Source organism: Mus musculus, chromosome 9 (genome assembly GCF_000001635.26).
Source record: "Mus musculus strain C57BL/6J chromosome 9, GRCm38.p6 C57BL/6J".
Lineage (NCBI taxonomy): Eukaryota > Metazoa > Chordata > Mammalia > Rodentia > Muridae > Mus > Mus musculus.
The window spans coordinates 91,943,282-91,962,818 of NC_000075.6; the positions used below are offsets into that span (position 1 = coordinate 91,943,282).

The window sequence follows — 19,537 nt, forward strand, 5'->3', positions numbered from 1 at the left end:
TAGAGAATATTAAAAGCAGTAAGGGAGAAAGATCAAGTAACATATAAAGGCAGGCCTATCAGAATTACACCAGACTTTTCACTAGAGACTATGAAAGCAGGAAGAGCCTGGACAGATGTTATACAGACACTAAGAGAACACAAATGCCAGCCCAGGCTACTATACCCAGCCAAATTCTCAATTACCATAGATGGAGAAAACAAAGTATTCCATGACAAAACCAAATTCACACATTATCTTTCCACGAATCCAGCCCTTCAAAGGATAATAACAGAAAAAATCCAATACAAGGACGGAAATCACGCCCTAGAAAAAGCAAGAAAGTAATCCCTCAACAAACCTAAAAGAAGACAGCCACAAGAACAGAATGCCAACTCTAACAACAAAAATAATAGGAAGCAACAATTACTTTTCCTTAATATCTCTTAGTATCAATGGACTCAATTCCCCAATAAAAAGACATAGACTAACAGACTGGCTACACAAACAGGACCCAACATTCTGCTGCTTACAGGAAACCCATCTCAGGGAAAAAGACAGACACTACCTCAGAGTGAAAGGCTGGAAAACAATTTTCAAAGCAAATGGTCTGAAGAAAAAAGCTGGAGTAGCCATTCTAATATCGAATAAAGTCGACTTCCAACCCAAAGTTATCAAAAAAGACAAGGAGGGACACTTCATGCTCATCACAGGTAAAATCCTCCAAGAGGAACTCTCAATTCTGAATATCTATGCTCCAAATGCAAGGGCAGCCACATTCATTAAAGACACTTTAGTAAAGCTCAAAGCACACATTGCACCTCACGCAATAATAGTGGGAGACTTCAACACACCACTTTCATCAATGGACAGATCTTGGAAACAGAAACTAAACAGGGACACAGTGAAACTAACAGAAGTTATGAAACAAATGGATCTGACAGATATCTACAGAACATTTTATTCTAAAACAAAAGGTGTTTCTTGATACATATGCTAATTTTAAAATTAACATCAATTGTTAAACTTCTAGAAGAATTTTAATTGTACATTACAAATACAACTTTGAGTTTCAAGATAATTAAACACCCACCAAGTTTAATTTTTCAGAGCCTGCAAAATGACATTTAGAAGAAGAGTTGGCCATTTTCCTTCATATAACTTCAAAAGAACTTACATATTTTTCAAGGGGACCCTGCCATCTCTTGCAAGCAAAACTCATATCTGTTTACGGGAGTATGTGACTATGACATTACTTAAAGGACAGCTATTTGTAAATTAAGCATTAAAGATGAGTCTTAGATAAAGGCGGACTTTTGTCATATCTGTCATATTTTTGTAAGAGAAGGATCATAGACATGACTACATGTTCATGCAGACAGAGACTATAGTTGTGCTGATCAAACCAAGGTATTCCTGTGGTTGTCCCGAATGAGAGGAACCGATGAGTCTCTTGTAAAATTGGCACTTGGAACTCATTCCTGATTTTCTATTGTTTTAAATAACTAGATATTCAGCCTTTGGCATCTAATAGAGGTTTTCTTAGAACGGTGTAGTATGCTGTTGCAACATATTATCTACAAATATTTAAATTACCTTGGAATAAGATGATGTAAAAATCAGGAAAACAGGATATATAATGAGAGAGATCTTAAACTACTGAAAGAAAAATAAATTTTAAAGGTTTTGCTGATGAGCCTGGTAGCACAAACTTTTCTCAAAGAAATGTTTAAAAATATAAAGCTAGCCACTGATAAACAGATATTAGCCAGAAACTTAGAATATCCCAGATAAAATTTGCAAAACACATGAAACTTAAGAAGAAGGAAGACCAATGTGTGGATACTTCATTCCTTCTTAGAATGGGGAACAAAATATCCATGGAAGGATTTACAGAGACAATGTTTGGAGCTAAGATGGAAGGAAAGACCATCCAGAGACTGTGCCACCAGGGGATCCATCCCATATACAACCACCAAACCCGGGCATTATTGCATATGTCAGAAAGATTTTGCTGACAGGACCCTGACATAGCTCTCTCTTGTGAGTCTATACCAATGCCTGGCAAGCACAGAAGTGGATGCTCACAGTCATCTATTGGCTGGAACACAGAGCCCCTAATGAAGGAGATAGAGAAAGTAGCCAAGGAGCTAAAGGGGTCTGCAACCCTAAAGGAGGAACAACAATATGAACTAACCAGTACCCCCCCCCACCCCCCAGAGCTGTGTCTCTAGTTGCATATGCAGCAGAGGATGGCCTAGTCGGCCATCAATGGGAGGAGAGGCCCTTGGTCTTGCAAAGATTATATGCCCCAGTACAGGGGAATGCCAGGGCCAGGAAGCAGGAGTGGGTGAGTTCGGGAGCAGGGCAGGGGGAGGGTATAGGGGACTTTGGGGATAGCATTTGAAATGTAAATGAAGAAAATATCTAATAAAAATATAAAGCTGAAGACAAAAGCCAAACCTAATGAAAATTGCTTAAATTAATTAAAACAGTCTGAGGCATTGATTCCAAGCCTTCACCCACTGTCCCAAAGGGGGACACCAGCCAAGATGTAGGACTCAGGTAACACACACACACACACACACACACACACACACACACACTCATCCTAAAGACATTGCTTGTAAGGCCTTCTAAGGAAAGCAGTTAATTAGAGAGTAAAGGAAAGATGATCAAGGTGATCTTTGCTACAATCCAGAAGAAAGTCAGCACCCAGTCTTCTCTGGTCTTACAGGCAGAACAGAGTTTCTAGTAATAAATTTAAACACTTAGCAGACAATTCATGCAAAGTATTGGAAACAGAAATGCAGTCTGATTTTTACTTAATATTTAAAGTGAGAAGGAAATGGTGAATTTGAAGAATAACATTAATAATATTATCTAAAATTCTTGGGTAGTTATTGACTATCCAGTTTGCAAAGGGTATTACAATTCAGTTATCCACTGAAAAGCACAATTTTGGAAAACCCCAAAGGTTATTTCCATAAAATAGTTAGTTGCAGAAGGGAATGGTGTGTGACTTGTAGATTCACTCAACTATCTCATCAGAATCCTAGGATAGAGATGAGTGATTGTGGGTTGTCTTGTGATGGATTTTATGCAGTGACATCTCTCAAATATAAGGGGATGTAAATGGATTGGGATTCCAAGGTCAGCAAAATTACTATAGATCTAAAGAGAAAAGGACAGAGACATGATGAAAAAAAAGGCAAACAAAACAAAACAAAACAAAACATTTCAGAGGCAGTGCAAAATGAAGTAAGAGAACACTTTGAATACCAATATATGCCATATTTAAAGAAAATAGAAAGAATGACGTAAAGGACAGTGTTGTTATGAACAGAAACCTTATAGGCTAAGTGGGACTAGTGTGATCCATACAGAAGCCTGGATATCCAGCTTGGATAGCTGGATTAGACAGGAACCATAAAACTGGTATAAACACGGTAGACACAGCTGCAGCAGACAAATGTGCTATGGGCACAGAAGCAAGACTCTGAAGCCATAACTGACTATTTTCACACCTTGAAACCTTGGAATTTTTCCTGCTAGAGTTTGAACTTGCTTGAATTTGACCTCTTCATATTTTCTGACTTTTCCCTGGTGCATTTGGGGATGTCTATGTTTCTTGCCCACCCCCCACTCCATTATGGCAGGTTGGAAGCAAATAATTCGTTTTGATCTGCTTTGCTTCACAGGTCCCCAAAAAATAGAGAATATTTTGCTTCAGAATAGTTCATACCTGGATATTTTCCCCATAATTATTTAAATGAAACCAGAATATGGGATTTGGGGACCTTGAGAGGATGATTGATATTTGGATAGGATTTTGAACTTACTGCTGATTGCAATATTGGATTGAAGCATTTGAGAATGCAAGTGTGGTCTTTATGCATTTTTCACATGGAACAGATGTCCATTTGGGGACTTGAGGTTAGACTTAGCTGAATAGTGATATCTTTGCTACTCTGCTGGAATTCTTATATCCTCTGCAAGAGTAAAAATTGCTTTTAGCCACTGAGCCATCTCTCCAAAGCACCTCCACATGAACATTTTCCTTTGATGTTTTTCAGATCTCTGGGAATAGTAGGTTTAACTATTTACTCAATAATTTATACTCTTTTGCATATAGTTAACCGATTAATTAAGTTCAAGAGAATTGTGTGTCATGAATGGGAAAGCTATCCTGTTCATAGTATGATTACCATCAATATATGCAAAGCTCTTCTCTTGTTTTAGTTCATACTTGATGGCTATTATGCAGGATATTTCTACTCTTATTTCTAGAGGATAACCACATTGATATATGCCATATGTATACAATTTAAAGAAATCTAGGTTCTCTGTGGAGTGTCCTTGTAACCGTGTATATTGTATTATGCTAAAGATTAGTTCTGAGACATTAACTGTTTCTTTTTTTTCCCAAGCACTTGTTCTCACCAATGTTGTTGAGCATATTTATTTATAATTCATTCTTTGCAATAGATACACTATTTTGCCCTAAAGGCTCAATCTACCCATTTTACCAATTCCCTTGGTGTTAGGCGCTCTTGTAACTTCAAATTCTTACTTCCAAAATATTAGTTAGAAATATCCTTATATTCCTTCCCCCATGCCTGTACACAGATGTTTGGGAATTTCATCTAACAGTGATATTGTTACATGTAGTTAAGGTAACTACAGAGATTTTACTTAAAGGATAAAGATAGAATACATAAATTTGAGTCTTAAAAATAGCATTTTCCAGCTCGTGAGTATGATACTTGCTGGTTATTACTTGAATCTGCATCAACTCACATTTAAAAAAATGCTATGATCCTAAAAAAAATAAGAAACCTTATACAATCAGATTTACATTTCAGTGCTAGATGATTTATGTGATTAATACAAATGCTAAAGTGTATCATTTTGAACTTCCAAAAATTATTTTGGAGTAATTATATCATATGTAATCTTTGCTATTCCAGTTTACTGTGGTCCTCTTGGGAGAATAGGAGCTCATGATTACCTTGTATGGAATAAGTGAATGTGTTCAGAGAGCTCATTTCTGGATCTTGGGGGCTCCTTGTTGTAGTATCAAATCACAAATCCTTACTACTTTTTTATTCTAAAATGAATATGATATGTATAGTTTCAAATTGTTTCTCCCCAACCTAGAAAGATCTATTGCTAGTATGAAAGAAAAACATTACCTCTAATTCAAAATATCTGATGAAGAAAATATAAAAGTCATAATTTACTTATTGATAAATTCTGTTCAGATCGATATCACTGAAAATCTTAGCAAACTGTCCAAAAGCAGCAATAAGGAAATGATTCTCTCAAAACAGCATTTTTAACTAAAAGAAAAGCAGAGTTTTTTCCCTACAAGAATGTCTAGAAAAATAATTTTCAGTTCATTTTATTCAGAGTCCAATTGCCCATTGTAAGTTTAAATTGCTTTAAATGCACATTTTTTGCACATCCAAGAAATAGAGGATACAGAGAAGTTGGTTGTGAGCATTAAGTAAGAGGAAATGTATGTGACTACTCAAATGGAATATTTGGCGCCATTTTTAGGGATGAAGTATCTGCCAACTGTCAAATGTCTTGCTAGATGAGGACAGGGGAAAGAAAGCTAGAGCAGGCTGGAGAAGAGATGCTCCTATCATTTACCCATCATGCTTCAGCACTATCCATTCAACACTGTCAGGAGTCATCAGTGTCTTTTGCTTGATGCTCAGTTCTACCATCTGGACACTTCATTCTGCCTCTGAAGAATGTGATGTGTGTGTGTGTGTGTGTGTGTGTGTGTGTGTGTGAGAGAGAGAGAGAGAGAGAGAGAGAGAGAGAGAGAGAGAGAGAAAGAGAGAGTTAAATGTTATTCCTCATGTTTCTGTAATTCTTAGATCCTGGATAAAATTTAGAATAATGGTCACTTACATTTTTGGAGAAAATAAAAAAAAAGAACAACTACTTTCATTTTATTAGTGTCCCATTGCTCACTCATGTGGTCTTCATGAAGTCTTTGAAGCATAGTGTCTTTATTGTTTTACATATTGCAGTTCCTTCAAAACTACCAAACCTAGAGAAAAATGTATACTGTTATCATTTCACTAGAAACATATTTAGCAAACATTTCTGATATTATACACACTAGTTGAAGCTTTGCCAAGATTCACAGATTCTGTGAAATCAGACCTTAAAATAATAAACTAAGCTTTAGATGTAAATCTTTAAGTGTCTAACAGAATGTATGTTTACTATAATAATTAAATAAAATAATAAATGAGATCTTCTTCCATTTGTTATGGCACTGACTTTGTCAAAATAATTTCTCATGTCCTAATAAAACTTTCCTTAGTCTAGAAATATAGCAAAATATATTTCAAAGCTACATGAAAATTTGTACTAATGCCATCTAATGAGAAGTCCCCAAACAATTATTTGGGTAAATGAATGTTTAGAAAAATAAAACTAACTTGCTGTTTGTGCTGCTACAGAAATTTTTGAATATATGAAAACACCTTTAGATTCAACAGTGCTCGGTTAACTAATTCTAGTGGTTCCTTCCTGAGAGGTTACTACTTTGAAATCCTACAAAATGTCATTTATAATATCATATCATCCTGGCACAGACAACTGAAGACTTCTCAAATGCACAATATGAAATTGCTAATAGAGTGTCTTGAATAATAAAGTAGGGTTGTACACATAGAAACTGGCATTATCATATACTTATATGTTCAATATTTTTTCATGTATAATTCAACTGTATAAGGTAGCTTAGAGATTTATTTTGCTTTATCCAATATAATGTTTACTTTTCTTTATGCTATACACAGGTACAATAAAATATGGCATGATTATGTCACTATTCAGTGCTCGATATTCACATAAGTAGTAAAACCTCATTTTCACTGGCTCTGCTCTCCAATACATCTGCAATTCCTTAATGGAAGCTTAGGTAGAGTGGGAAAAACGATCTCGTGTTCCTGGGTTGTATGCTGAAAAATAAGCAATCTACAAACCAAAGGCTAGCAAAGGAACAACAGCTGATTTCTCAACGAAACTTTGAGAGTCAGAGGAGAAGGGCAGTATACTTCAAGTTCTATGAGACTATAGGTGCCATCTTTGACTACCATACCCAGCAAAACTATCTCCTAGAGGTGAAATAGAAAAGGTATTTTCCATGTTAACAAAGATGCTAAAAAATTTATGTCCTTAAACTCATCCCTATAGAGAATATTGGAAGCAATTCTTCCAAGGGAATTGAAGAATATGCATAGTCAAGAGACTACAGAAACAGAATAAGTAAGTCTTATTAAACTAAAAGAATAACTAAGATCTCAAACAGCAACATATAATAATAATAAAATATAATAAGGCTATTCCCAATGCTATTAATTACACTCCACAACCTGTCATTGAACCCTATTGTTGAAGCCAACACATACTTATGTCGTTAAACTGGGAGAAATCAACCTGGTGCTCAACTGGAAGTTTTATCCCTACTGATTAATGTTCATGATGCTGGAAGGTACTATACATGCTACCTGAGGAGAAATGTAATCATCACTCTCACCCAGCTACAAAAACTATGAGCTACAATAATGAGCTGCCTACAAGCTATGCATTCTTGTCCAATACTGGCACAAATGTTATGGAATAATCAAGCACTTTTGATTAGCTTTAAAGCCCATTGAATGAGATAAAACTCCGACACTGTTAATGAGGCCCAAACCTGAAACTAGTGGTTATGGCCACTAAAGTTAAAGTAGACATAGCAATAAAAGGACTCCTAATGCTACATTTCTTTACTGATAGATTAACCCTCATCAAAGAAGTTTTATTTCATTCAGTAGATGGTATTAAACATAGAGTCCACACCTTGACAGTGGATAACAGAGAGAAGCTTTGGTGGCACTCTTTACAACACCACTTCTCTAAAGTCTAAAGGATCTGAGAAAAGAAGAGGAAGACAGAACATTATTAGAGGCTGAGGTGATAAACAACTTTTAGAAAAGAGCATTTTCTGGACACAATAGAGCTGATGCACATGTGAACTCCCAGAAACTGTTACAGCATGCATAAAACTTGAACAATTTCGAGCCAGACAAAAATCCCAGCACAAACCAGGTAGTGGCCATAAAGTCCTACCCATGGCCAAGAAGCTATTTGCAATTGTGTGTGTGTGTGTGTGTGTGTGTGTGTGTCTGTCTGTCTGTCTGTCTGTCTGTCTGTGTGTGTGTAATCTGAATATATATTGTGAATAGAATGACAATGACCATGGCAAGTTTCTGTGGTTTAGAAATTTGGGGGCATATGCTGAGGAGCGATATGTCTGTATTGCATGTTTAATTTATTTTAATATTTTGAAGATTCTCCATAATGATTTACAGAGTGACGGTACCAGTCATATTCCAACCAACAATGAATGACAAGGAGGTCCCCTTTGCTCACATTGATGCCATCATTTGTTGTTAGTTGTTTTGTTGATCTTAGCCATTATAACTGGGGTCAGATGAAGTCTCAGAGTTGGCTTAAAATGTATTTTGTTATTTCCTAAGAATTATGGATATTTTAAAAATTATTTTCCTTTTATTCCTTCTATTAAGAACTCTGTTTAGATCAATCTTATTTTTGACTGGGTTATTTATTTTCTTACTCCTATTTCTTTCTCTTTTTCTTTCTTTTCTTGTCTTCATTTTTTGTCCTTTATGTATTTAGGATATTAATTATCTAACAGATGTAAAGCAATTGTGAAATCAGCAGATCCTCTGTACTAAGTATGTGGTGCTCAGGAATATGGCACCAACTTCAACCCCTAAGGGTCAATCTAGATATTTACCAATAATATATTATCTAGGAAATCACTTGGACTAACCTGACAATTTGAAGGGAGAGTTTTTGTGTGTGATACTAGAAGTTTTGTTAGTCTGTGTTTCTTATGGGAACAATGTCAGCTCAAGTGACTCAACTTTCATATATATATATATATATAGTGTTTCATATATATATATATATATAGTGTTTGTGTGTGTGTATATGTGTGTGATCCCTTTTTATATTTTGTACAATTTAATTTCTTAAGTCTTTATCACACAGTTGTGTTGTTTTTAGTCCTTAGTTCTGCCTTTTTCCTTCTGTCCCTCTTCTCCATTTGGATCTACTTCCTCACTATTTCATCTCCCACTTAATATCACTTGTATCCCACCAAAGCAAAGCTATTTTTCTTCATCCATGATCCCTTTGTACATTACTGATTTCTGTGGCTACTCCATGCTATATAATCATGTCTAAAAATTTTCAGATGAGAGTCTTAATATTTGGTACTTATCTTTTGAGTTTGTATCACCTCACTCAATGTAATCTTCTATAGGCCTATCTATTTACATGCAAATTTCATAATTTAATTTTTCTTTACAGCTGAAGAGTATCCCCTTGTGTGTATGTAGCACATTTCCATTATCTATTAGTCTGTTGAAGGACATTACAGTTGCTTTTATTTCCTGGATTTTGTGACTAGGGCAACAGTGAACATGACTGAGAAAGTACCTATGAAATAGTACCTCCAGGAGCAATCAAGTAAGTAAAGACCAAAGACACAGAATGGGAGAGAATTGTGCCATCAATATATCTGAAAGAGGGTTACTATCCAAAATATACGAAGAACTTAAAAATAAACAAAGGGTCTAGTAAATGAATGACACGGTTTAAAAATGGACTAAATATCGAAGCAGAGAATTCTTGACAGAACTTCAAATGGCTAAGAAATACCTCAAAAAGAGCTCATCATATTTAGCAATGAGAAAAATACAAATTAAAACAACTTTGAGGTTTCATCTCACCCCAATCAGAATGACTAAGATCAGCAAAACAACTGGCAACAAATTTTAGCAAGATTTTGAGGAAAGATGAGCCCCATTCCCTGTTGGTGGAAATGAAGACTGTCAGAGTCTGTTGGTGGAATTCAGCATGGAGAATCCTCAAAAGACTAGAATAAATCTAGTGTACTACCCAGCTATATCTCTCTGTGGCATATGCCTAAAGGACTCACAATCCCAAACAATGGCTTTGATAGTATGGAAAGTTGTTATGCAAATAGCGATTGAGGAAAGCAATCTGCCCAGCTGTTACTCCTACGAACCACAACAATGACCATTACCATAAGATATCCCTCAAGGTGCAATTGTGGTACTTATATCTTAGCACTAACCAACAGATGTCTAATTAGACTTAAGACCCCCTTTATGGGAGGAAATAATGCCTAGGACTGGAAATGTAGTAAACTATCCGTGACTAGTGAGGTCATGTATCTTAGAGGAGAGTGTAATTCTGCCACATTCCTAAACCAATACAATTCCTAACCTCTTTTTAAATATTTAGACCCACAGACAAGTGTAGCTTTCATCGAAGAAGTTTCTTTTTGCAATAGACAGGCACAAATAATTGATTCCTAGATACAAAAACAAAGCTGAACCTATTAAATCTCAGCAATATGGCTGCCCAAACAATATGAACAATCACAAACACTAGGTGTTATGAGAAGGTGTATAGATAGGGAAATCTCACATGGCTGCATCCCTAAATAAAGAGCTACAGGCAAACAATGAATACTGAGAGGTAAAATTAGGCTTCTCTAGGAATGAAGACTCAAATGATTATCCAATATCAAAGTCAGCTCTAATCCTTACAAGTAAAATTAAGTGAGTTGAGCAGGTTGTGTTACATTTATTTACTTATGAAAAAGAAAATCATAAAGAAAAAGTGGTAATAAATTTAAGAGTGTGGAGTAGGGATATAGATGACATTCAAGAAGGAGAGAGAGAAATGATGAAACTACGTGTTAGTTAAATGTAAACAAAACTATTCAAATTCTATTCTTATGTCTTGGATTGGCTTTTTTACTCCATTTATCTCTTTGTCTTTCTCTTCTTTGAGGTGTTTAACCATAGTTCATTGTTTTGAACTATTTGTCTGACATTCTTTCTAGGTGAATTTGCAGGTGTATTAGTTTATTGGGATTTACATGACTGGAGTCAGTCGGTTAGTTTTTTCTTTTGTTTTTGTTCAAGTTAACATTTGTTCTTTCAGCAGGGCTGTTTATCATGTCGAGGAGGGGGCTGATTCATACTAGGGTTTGGATGTCCATTTACTGATTGATATTTGGGACTACAGCTTCTATACTAGATCTTCTCCTTGGCACCTGCAGTAGGTTGCTTGGGTGACTTGGTCCAGGGGTTTGGGGCAAGTTTCAGCTTGCAGTGTGAATCAGCATTGGTTCCCAGTTTGAGTGAGAGCAATGGGAGGGACCCAAATCAGTCAGTTCTGGTAAGACTCAACAGGATGGAGTGGCCTTCATTGATATTTCCTTCAGGTATGGAAGATCCCTAATAGTCTGAGGTATGGGATCTATTGAGTTGCAAAAGAAATCTGGGTCAAAGGCATCAACAACAAAGGCCAAAAATGGGTGAGAGGAGCTTTTGTTGGTAATGCAGGCAGCTTACCTATATCTCAGCCCCTAATCAGACTAAGTGACATTTGGGTATCTTAAATAAATCATAATTGAAAAATAGTTGTAACATTGGAATTATCGTTTTATTATTACTTATCAACACATATAAAATACCAGAATCTGAGGGTGTGGGTATTTAGTAGTATGCGTGCTTTTCACTATAGAATTCGTTTTTATAATTGTACCTTTTTGTTTGAAATTCTAATGCATTGAATTTACTTGGCTATTTTAAAGACTTTCTCATATTTATTTTTATGTGTAAATGTTTTGTCTACATGCATGTATGTATGTATACCAGCTGCATTCAGTGTCAATAGCAACTAGAAGAAGGCGTTGGATTCCATGCAACTAAAGTTATGGACAATTATGAGGTGACACATATCTGCTGGAGATTGACTTAAGGTCATCTGCAAGAGTAGCCTGTGTTCTTAAACCATTTCTCCAGCCTCTGATGGTCTATTTTCACTTGATTTGGGGATATGCTTTTAATGTAAAGACCTGCCTTCTGCTGGGTCCCTATTACATCCCCTTTACTTACTCTTGTCATTTGAAATGCATATGCAGTGCCCAGAAGTGCTTCAGCATTCAGGACTCTATCCTCAACCCTTCCCATGTTTTTCAACTGCATTACATTTGAAAATCAAGATTATAATCTTTCAAATGTTACGGCATCATCCTAGACATTACTTTTAAATAACCTTTCTAAACACTCTGATCAAAGTCCACATCCTTGTTGATGTCTTGTTTAAAACATATCCTCTCATGAAATACAGAACTGAAACTCAAAATTCTTGTCCTATTTGTGTGTGTGTTTAAAATATTTTGTGAATAAGACCTGACGGTGAGAGACTGTAATCACGGCTCTAGAGGAGGCCGAGGTAGGAGGATTATATGTATAAGATCTGTTTCAGTAACTTAGACCCTGGCTAAAACTAAAAATTGGAAGAAAATCTAGGGCTTTTATGGCTCAGTAGAAGAGTAATTGCCTAGCACGAATGAAGCTTTAGGTTCCTTACAACAAAGAGCAAAAGAAAATATACATTTGGTAAGTAAACATAATTTTCTTTTCAATTTTAACAGCAGACAAACCTTCAAGTTTTATGAATTCTGGATATGAGGAAGCTATTCTGTGATAGAGTCCAATCTTTCATCTCATTTCTATCTTTGAATTAAGTCATTTTGTTACTTCATGAATATTTGAATTAAATATTTTTGTAGTCATAGTTTCCATCTTTTAATTATTATCATCTAATTAATAGTTAATCCCTGTTAATATATTAATATATAATCCCTGTTACTAAATATAATATTAGTATATAAGCATACTTTCTCCCAAATTAGCACCATATTTCCTTTATATTTTTCTACTCTTTTTTTCCACTCTTCATTGGACACTCTCTTTTTGTTTGTTTGTTTGATTTTTGTTTTGTTGTTGTTGTTGTTGTTGTTTGAGACAGTGTTTCTCTGTATAGCCCTGGCTGTCCTGGCTCACTCTGAAGACCAGGCTGGCCTCGAACTCAGCAATCCTCCTGCTCTTCCTCCCAAGTGCTGGGAATAAAGGCATGTGCCACCTCTGCCCAGCTTCATTGGACACTCTTGTGCTTACTTGGTTGGTTCCTTTCTTTCATGGTATTTATATTCAAGTGGTAGGATATTTTAGCTGATTGATTTTAATTCTGTACTTACTTTCTAACTTAATGCTTCTAATATAGATCTCTATAAACAAAATATAGTTTTCACGTGCATTTTAGAAGTCTATCTTTGTTAATATTCTTTGTTAACATTTGGGGTCTCATTATGCAGCCTTGGCTGGCCTGGAGTTCACAGTGCAGACCTGGCTGGCCTTGAATTCACAGAGATTTTCCTGCCTCTGCTTCGCTGATATTGGGATTAAAAGCATGAAGCACCATGCCTGGCTTTCTTTGTTAATATTTGATTTGCTTATGTATGACTTTTCTATTGTTCCTTTTTTGTTGTTGTTGATATGATGACGCAAGAGAGGTATTATCAAATAGGTACATGCATCAGAAAGTAATTTTAATATAAGCATGTCATTTTTATTGTTGTAAAAATTACATAACAACATTTTATTGACTGTGTTTCTGGCTTTAAATGTACATATGATTTGTTTAAATGCCCACAACTGTCTAGCCATTGGTTAATCTATGTATCAGTTTATTTTTTCTGCTTTTGCTTTGGTAAGATCTCATAGCCCAGACTAGCCTCCATTTTTATATGTAGCCAATCTGAGCTTGACCTCCTGGTCTAACAGCCTCTATTCCCCAGATTCATAGGCATATGTAACCACACCTGGCCTTTTGCATACCAAATTAACTGACCAAGTCAAATTTGACTGCAATGAAAGTCCATGTGCATACGGGTGGTATTGTATGTATCATGGGGTGAATTTCAAATCCTCTCTGATGCTTCTGCACAGATTATTCTCAATGCTTGCGGTTATCATCCTTCTCCCCCTTGGTTGTCACCTATTCTTGAAGATCAGGTGAATTGAAGACCTCTTTGATAATTTCTCTTCTACTAACCAAATCTGTCAATGCAGAAGCTAGAAACGGTGTCTCTCTCTTTACTAACTAAAGCAAGGTACCATCACTTAATTTACTCTACTGCATTGTAATCATAATTCTCCCAGACTTGGCTTGAAGCAAGCATTCAGTATGTCTAGTGCTTGGCATGTACTAGCCACAGAACACTCAGCTAGCCAGATTTTATAAGAAACTTGGCATTTTTCCCTTCATATTCTCGGCAGATAATAATAATGATCATGCTATTTTTACTAGGGCATTACTGTATAGAATATTAATATGTAAAATTTAATTTATCTTATAACTGCAAATTGTTATATAATTTTTATACATTTTTAAAGTGAGTGAAAAATGAAGTCATAGATTGGTAAGTAAACTCAAGGTCACACAATGAGTGTCAAGGCCAATTTTATTACCAAGAAATTTCAATACTAGTGTGTGGATACTGAATATAGGCTTAATAAATCTGATGCAGGGTGAATAAATATCTACCAAAAGGCAGTAAAACATACATCAAATGTTTCAATGGTTATGAGGTTTTATGAATTTTTTTGGTATATATTGCTTTCATTGTTTATTCAAGAAGATCCACTTGTTAAAGCAGGATGGAGCCAAATAATTTCTTCAAAGATCTGTGGCAAGTTTTGTGATATTCGTATAGAGAAAAACAGGTATTTGCAATAGTTTTAATATTAAATTTTAGAAATAATTTGATAATATACAAATTGAATTTCTTCACATTGTGATACTGTATGCAAAAATGTAACAGTTCATTCATAATAACTTCAAATTGACATGATAAGGACACAAAAACTCACTTGGATTTCAGAGTAACATTGACTTATTCTTTGAATTTATATTGATCATTGAATCAATATTAAAATGCACTTTTGGTTTAGGTTATATATATATATATATATATAATTACAATTTGCAAAAAATAAAATAATTTAATTGGTTGCTTTTTTTACTGTTGATATTCTTTATAGAGATTTGAAATTCATTTTTATTTTTTCAACCATGTTAATCCCACATAAAGAAAAAAATGTCTTTTATATTCTAAAAATTTATTATGGATTTTTTTAAATATGGAAAAAGAGCAATTCAAATAAAATTTAAATCAATTTTTGATAAGCAATAAACTTGTTAATTAAATCACTCAGAATCTGTAAAAATCATGCATTTCAACACACTCACACACACACACACACACACACACACACACACACACACACACACCCTTTTCTGTATGTTAAACATCTACCCTAGCTTACTCACCACCCCTGCATTGAAGTGATAACACTACATATCTCTGGGTTTATTCCACTTCCTTTTTTTCTCTTCCTAAGCATTGTCGTAAAAATAAATGAATATTGTTCCACTGTGCGTGCTTTTACACTCCTCATGATGAGAATGGATTCGTGATAACTCATTTATTTTCTTTTCTTCTAACAATCTTTGCAGCAGGAATGAGATGCCTGAATTTTAATGCCTAATATGATCTTTGGAAGACTATAAACTTTTAATAGACTTTACACATAAAGTGAGAGAGAAGATAAATCGCAGAGAAGTCTGTGGTTTGATCCCAGGAAATCCTGATTAATAGCCCCCAGATTGTGTTAGACCACCCTGAATATTTCCTGAAAAAAAAATACTGGTTCATTTTATTGCCAAATAAATTGGAATTGAAGATATCAACATCTGACCAAGTAGAAATATAAATGGAAGGAGAAGAAAACAAGTGTTGCTTTATTTGACACATTTGAGACAAAACTCAGTTTATTCGCTCTGTGTACTGTCTATGGCTGCTAATTTTGTATGATGAGTACAATGGAATTACAATAAGGGATGGTTTCCTTCAGACTTATCCTCTGTGAGTTTCCCCCCAGAAATCTTAAGGCCAGAAATTCAGCATTATCTGTAAAACCTGATGGGAAAACATTGACTCTTCGTGTTTTGTTCAGACTGAAAGATTTCATTGGCTGGATTGTCACCTTCTGCATAGTTTACTGGGTGATTTTTCCAGTTTTGTTTCATGTCTAAATTGTTAAAAACATCTCCTATCCATTGTTATGTTCACGGCACTTAAATAAGTCTGACTCTGGAGGCCTGAACAGAAAGAAAACACAAACATGCTCCAGAGTCACAAAATGATTTAGACATTGATAATGCCCAAGGGGTTTAAATCACATGCATTTGTTAATTTTATTTTATTAATGTCATTTTAAAACAGAAAATAAGTATTCTATTATTTAAGAGAAAAGCAAGAACTCAATCTGTTGCCATAAAGAAATATTAAAATGATTCTGGCAAAATTGCATCACCTTTTTAATGAACAGGAGGAGAAAACACTTTAAAGAATTAGTTGGTAATACTGCAATATACACAACCCCCTGAGCTTTGCCTTTTAAAGCAGCATTCTGCTGTTAAATAATAAAAGGAAAGCCCTATTATTTTCCCAGTTTCCCTTTGCTTAAAGTGATTGATGCAGAATTTTACTGCCATCCAATGGCAGACGCCTCACATAGCTCAAGTAAATGTCTAAAGCTTTCTGATCAAATTGCAGTCTAGGGAATTTAACTTATGTAGCACACTCAGAACTAACATCAATACATCTCTGTTTGTTACATAGTGAGAAAGAAAGATGACTACAGTTTCAATTTATTGTGTGTTCTCCAAATTCAATTTAACAGTGAATTACTAATATTGCTGAACATAATTACCTAAATGAATAAATCAACCCAGGCTGCTCACTAGAGAGAACATTAGAGCATAATATTAATTTTTACATGCACCTCATCATATTAGTTTAAAAGGTTTCTTTTTACAACTAACAATCTTTTCCTACCAGGCAAAATAGCCTTTATTAAATGATTGTTCTCAGATTTCTTTCTGTTGTTTGGAAGTCACTTGAATCTTTTTACTTACTACTGTAAGTCATAATTCCTGATTAACATTAAATTGCATACTGCTTTAATTATAATCTCGATTCCTAAATGATTGAGTATTTAGATCATTTCTCAAAAAGGCAAAATAAAAATTACGTTGATTACTATGAATGAGTTTCTGCTTTAAATATTCAAGCTTAGATATTTACAGTTCCTGATTTGAGGTAGAAGTGCTGAAGGGTAATACACTAATTTTACTTTTCATTAACATTAACTAAAATATATTTGAAATTATAGTAAATTGCTATGACAAAGTGATTGAATAAAAGTTTGTGAGAAAATATATTTTGACTTATTTACATATGAATGACGTTTTATTAAAAATTTTAAGTTTAGTCCATTAATTATTGTAAATAAAGTCAATTAAACATGTGCTTCATATTGATGAAAAGTCACGGCTTTCCCAATGTCATTTTGCTTAATAAAATTTTGCTCAGAGAGAGAGAGAGAGAGAGAGTGTGTGTGTGTGTGTGTGTGTGTGTGTGTGTGTGTGTGTGTGTGTGTGCGTGTGTGCGTGCGTGCCTGCCTGTGCACTTTTCCCCAGAACACCCTCTGGCCTGTTTTTTTATTCCTAGACTAAATACAATGAAATTGAAATGCAATAACATATTCATTTAAACAGAAATTGCATTAGGATCTTTAGGTCTAATTGTTGTTAAGCCAAAGATATCTTTAAAACTTCATAGTGAAAGAGATTTTTATAAAGAATCGAAACACAGTTTTGGGTGTTTGGGTGGAAATAGATAAAGTGAGACGCTTTTTCTGACATTAGGAAGATTTTGATGGCGAGTCAGAGAATGGAGGCAGGCCTACCTCTGAGGACTGTGGACAGACTGACGGCAGTGTCATCACAGCTGATCCGGAGAGGCTTCAACATTGGACTGCTCAAGGACATCGTGAACCTTTGGCAGGCATCAGAATGAAACTGAACCCTTCATCCTGGAAATGCCAAGGCAACCCAAACGGACAGTCTTTTGGGGGATCGGGTGGGGCATCTGATGATTTTTAACTGTTTTCATTGTCTGTACTATGTTTACATTTATCATACATATATAATAATTACCTAACCGTTTAAGTCCTTTCTAATCAGGATGCTTTTCTAAGACAGCTGAGGGTCTCGGGTTTTTAAATGTTCAAGTAAGAACCCCAAGTCCTCAAGTGAATCAGCTTTGTTATTGACAAGATTAGAAACCTAATGTCAAAGACAACATTGTCAATAAAAAACTCGTTTGCTTCAGGTTTCCAGACAATGTTTAAAGTTTGGAATGAATGGTTTGATCAAAAATACAAATCAAAATTTTAGGCTTCAATTCAATTCTACCTACATTAATTTTTAATATATGTTTTCATAGCATGTTATTCACTATACAATTTAAAATATGGATTTACATTTATATGGCATTAAAGCACACTTTAGAGAGTTTTACATTTGAACACACATTATTAAATATGAAAAATCAGATTATGTTTGTGAATGTTTTTAAAAGGCTCAGTTACATTCTCTAGATTTAATTAATATTACTCTACCAATTATCTTATTCATGAAGGTTTTTTGCTTTACTACCAAACAATAACCCTGCCCCAGAGGCTCCAGAGACTGAGTTCTTCACCTGTGTGTGCAGTGAAGCAACTGAACGGAGGTGTAAATACTACCTGCAGTTTCACTAAACTTGTGAACAAAAAAACAGTTCTACAGATAGTAGTTTTCTATCCCTCTCCTCTCTTTTTGTAACAAACAAGCTAAACAAATTAATTTCTTTGTGTAACTGGTGGAGGATTTTGAAATGTTTCAATTGCCTGACACATTTGATTCTATAATGAATTTAATTTCCATTAACAGGAAAATCAATAAATATGTAAATCTTACAAAATGTACTAATTCAAGAGAATTTGAAGAATGTCTGTTCTTTTATAATTCAAAATATTAAGAAAGACTAAAACTTCAATCTATACCTATATCTATATCTATATCATCTATATCTATATCTATATCATCTATATCTATATCATCTATATCTATATCTATATCATCTATATCTATAACATCTATATCTATATCTATATCTACCTATCTAGCTATCTAGCTAGATATCTAGCTATCTATATATATATTGCTTAGGTGAACAAAAATACTATGAGGGTTTTTATAAAATTCTTAGTGAACTTCTGATCATTCTTACTATCTCAAGTTATGTACTACCATATTACATCTACCTTAAAAACACATTTCAGTGCTAAGCTGATATTATATAAAGGCATTAGAATATTCTTTTTGATTAATGTCGATGTCTAGTTATCAGTGATATGTGGGACGTGTGCAGATGCAGAGGAGTGCAGTAATAAAATGAACAGAAAACAGGATCACGGAAGACAGAATCTCTAAAGTGGTAACCTACCAAGCTTTGGATCTTTGAAAACATAAATGTTACAACATATGAAATAGTCTTTTATTCATTTCACCACTTTCTAATGTCATACTCTTTTGCATTACTTAAACAAAATTACTAGGAAGAAAAATTATTAGACATAAAGCTGTGATTAGCTGCAATCTTCTGTTGAATTTCTTC

General features: G+C 34.6%; 1 long non-coding RNA gene across 6 annotated transcripts in view; it reads right to left on the minus strand.

Moving 5' to 3' along the window:
• The window catches only part of Gm31409, a 42,322-nt gene extending 24,407 nt beyond the window's left edge, over positions 1 to 17,915 (minus strand). For all 6 annotated transcript variants that reach the window (XR_001779259.2, XR_871007.3, XR_871006.3 and 3 more), the window contains exon 1: positions 17,784 to 17,915. This is a non-coding gene — a long non-coding RNA (predicted gene, 31409). The remainder of the gene's footprint in view (positions 1 to 17,783) is intronic.
• Positions 17,916 to 19,537: the final 1,622 nt, after the last annotated feature.